The sequence below is a fragment of the Monopterus albus genome, unplaced genomic scaffold (genome assembly GCF_001952655.1).
Source record: "Monopterus albus unplaced genomic scaffold, M_albus_1.0 scaffold204.1, whole genome shotgun sequence".
NCBI classification, from domain to species: domain Eukaryota; kingdom Metazoa; phylum Chordata; class Actinopteri; order Synbranchiformes; family Synbranchidae; genus Monopterus; species Monopterus albus.
In genome coordinates, this window is record NW_018128084.1 from 533,927 (window position 1) to 537,913 (window position 3,987).

Below are 3,987 nucleotides of genomic sequence, written 5' to 3' on the forward strand. Positions count from 1 at the left end.
AACAGGGAAACTGGAACCGCAATGCTCTGGTCACAAGCCCTGTTTGTGTAAACCAGTGGTCTCCAACCATGAGATTAGTCCATCCTCTCCGGTTGATGCTACACCTGTGAATAACACTGCTGGAGTATCAGGCCAGAATGAGAAAGTGTTCACAGAAATCTTTCTGTCGCACACGCCTGGACTTGAGACAGACTTTGACTCTAGCACTGCTGCAGGTCTGTGGTGGCTGCTGTCTGTTTTTAGCATCACTATTAATAAGTATATTAATAAATATATAATGTTAAAACATCCAGAGGGGGCAGTTTTCAGCATATTTAGAATTTTACTTTTAATACCTTAAGTACATTTAGATGTAAATGCTTCTGGAAGTGAGAATTTTCACTTTTTAAACACAAGTCAAATTATATTTAATATATTTAATTAATTTTACTTTACTCTACTTTAAGATCTTTCATTACTGCATTCACAGGCTTATACAGTATTATTATTATATGGGCATCTTGCAGGCTGCGGTCCAAACCTAGAGGCTGCTGCCCTCTACAGATTGATCCTCGGCAATGACATCACCACAAATCTTGCATAGGAACATGTACGTTGAAGATAACTGTGCTGTTGAGGCATCAATATAAGCATAAGCATAAACTTTATTGCCAAGTATTATCAAAAATACAAGGACTTTGACTCCAGGCCAATGGCCCCTGATGTGCACAGCAATAAAACCAAAATAAATACAAAATATATACAAGTTAAAAAGCACAAGTTAAAAGAGCAAACATAGACTACCTGTTCAAGAGTGTAATAGCCCAGGGGAAGAAATTGTCTCTGTGTCTAGATATCTTGGCAGTGACAGTAGCGCCATCCAGATAGGAGGAGTTTAAAGAGATTGTGTCCAGGATGTAAGTGGTCTGCAGAAATCCTCTCTGCCCTCCTTTTGACCCATAAGATGTACAAGTCCTCCATGGAGGGCAAGCTGGCACCGATGATTTTCTCTGCAGTTCTGACTGTCTGCTGGAGTCTGTTCCTGTCCTGTTTGGTTGCCGAGCCAAACCAGAGAACAAGTACTGAGACGAGACTCAATGATTCCCTTATAGAACTGAATCAGCAGCTCCTGAGGCAGGTTGAATTTCCTGAGCTGATGCAGGAAATACATCATCTGCTGCGCCTTTTTAATGTTGGTGCAGATGTTGGTTGTCCACTTCAAGTCCTGAGAAACTATGGAGCCCAGGAACTCGTAGGACTCCACGACTGAAACAGTGTTGCTGAGTGTAGTGAGCAGAGATAGGGTGGGGGTGTTCCTCCTAAAATCCACTATCATTTCCACTGTCTTTCAAGTGTTCAGCTCCAGGTTGTTACAACCACACCACAGGGCCAGCTGTTCAACCTCCCGTCTGTAGGCCGACTCGTCACAGTCTTGAATGAGGCTGATGACTGTTGTGTCGTTTGCAAACTTCAGGATTTTTACAGAGGGGTTTCCTGAGGTGCAGGGAGAACAACAGCGGGGAGAGCACACATCCCTGTGGGGCACCTGTGCTGATAGTGGTGCTGGATGTGGTTTTCCCCAGCCTCACCTGCTGCTTCATGTCCATCAGAAAGCTGGTGATCCACTGACAGGTGGGGGCAGGCACAGTGAGCTGGGTTAGTTTGGAGTAGAGGATGTCGGGGATGATGGTGTTAAATGCCAAACTGAAGTCCACAAATAGGATCCGAGCCTAGGTCCCTGGTGAGTCTAGATGTTGCAGGATATAATGCAGTGCCATACTGACTACATCATCCACTGACCTATTTGTTCGGTAAGCAAACTGCAGATTTGTTGCTATTATTATGTGCAGACAGTCTCATTAGGCACACACATGTCAGGACAAACTGCACATAAACAAACAACAGTTGAGAGTTTTGACTTTTTCTGTTGTTGATTTGATCTGAAATAAGTGACTCAGAGGTTAAAGTCCAGCTTTTATCGTAAGCAGGTCCGAGGGTGTGCTGAATTACAGCCTTTTTTTATGACAGTGAATGAAAGAATATGTTACCATCCAAATACATGAAGACCGCAAAATGTTCAGGAATTTCTCATATGTAATGTATTCACACATCTCTTAATACTTTTGTCCATTTGTTTTCTACATTCAGTTCTTTTTTAAAGCCTCTTACATTCTGGGAGATACTCCAGAATACAAAGTGACAGGTTATACTAACAAATCTGATAAATAGATAAACACGCACAACATGGGAGTTACTGTAAATCATAACCTTTCACACTTATTTCTACAAATATTGTGGTCCCTTGCTTGATTCCTGGGCTAACCACTTTAACTAAGTTGGATGAGGGCAATATGCATAACAAATAGACACTGTGTTTTGTAGCATGGTGAAAACAAGACTAAAATCCCTGCCAGTGGCACCTAGCAACTGTCTATTTAGTAGTGCAACAAAATTACAACAGGGCTTATCTAATTATTTTCTCATTTGTTCGTTCTTCCCCTTATCATGTCTTTGTGAGTTTTCTTTTCTCATAAACAGCAAAGACTTGTTGTAATTTTCTGACTTCTGTTGAGGTTCCACTGCTCATATTGGTGTGGTATTTTCAGTTTTGCTGAATGGTGCACTCATTGGGATTGTCCACTAGGTGGAGAAAGTGCATTCTGTGTGTCTCTGTCCCACTACTACTTTGGTGAAAAGGCTGGATGGTCCATCATAGGGTTTCCAAGCAGTCAATTTATTGGTGGTGTTGAAAACATGATGTGGTAAAATGGATTAAGTTTCATTTATACTGATCAGCCACAGCATTAAAACCCTCCCTTGTGTTACCAAAACAATTCTGACTGGTGGAGGCAAGGACCCCACCAGACTTCTGAAGGTGTCCTCTGGTAACAGGCACCAAGACGTCAGCAGCAGATCTGTTAAATCCTGCGAGGTGAGTCCTCCATGGATTGGACTTGTTTTTCCAGCACATCCCACAGATGTTCAATTGGACTGAGAAATAGGGAATCTGGAAGCCAAGGCAACATGTTGAACTCTTTGCTATGTTTTTCAAATCACTCTTTAACAGTTTTTGCAGTGTGGCAGGGCACATTATCCTGTTGACAGAGGCCACTGCCATTAGAGAATACTGTTGCCATGGAGGCAGAGTCTGGACTGGATAATGAGATAATGCATGACAGAAACAAAGCAGAGGCAAAACAGAAACAGGAAAAATCTGGCAACAACTGCTGAGCTGACTGCAGGCTAAAGGGACATACTGTAGGATAAATCCCAGTTCCCTTAATTGTATCTATGTTTCCCTCACTTGTATTTTTTTCCTTTTGTCTTAGTCCTGCTCACATAAAATGCAGGGAAACGATGCAAGTAATACATGTTAGGAAGGAAGAATGAAGGAAACACATTCATACAGACATACATAAGATGCCCTTTCCTGTAATGCTTCATGTGAAGTGTCCAGTCAACATTTGATTTTCAATAATGGAGTGTGTTGGTCCATAAAGCCCTTCACCAATATGATATGGCTAACATCCCATTGGTCTGGTGCTTGTGTTCTCTTGAGCAATTGAAGTCCAATATTCACTCTTCATTTAGCTCTTGTTTAGCACTGAGAAAAACATCTGGCTCTTCAGCTTCTGCATGTTCCACTTTCTTTACTGTGTCTGTGCTGAGCCGGTTTATAGCTCATATAAACTGAGTGTGGTGATTCTGTTAGATTCTAACCTCTTTGTCAGAAATCAACCCAATTCTTTAGTTGGAGCACGAGAAGTGACGACAGGAGAGGACTGTTTAAAATCAACAGAAAGTTTACTGAAAGTCTGGTTACAAGAAAGTCTCACAGCGCTGGATTCAGAGAGATAGAGCTCCCGCAGGAATTCCAACTTCTGAACCCCGAGTCATGATTTCACAATACATTTATGCATTTTGGGCTGCTCCGCCCTGGACAGAAGTACCACGAAACCAGGTGTGTTGTCATGTGATTTTCCAGGCGGCAGCAGAACAATGGGTCCT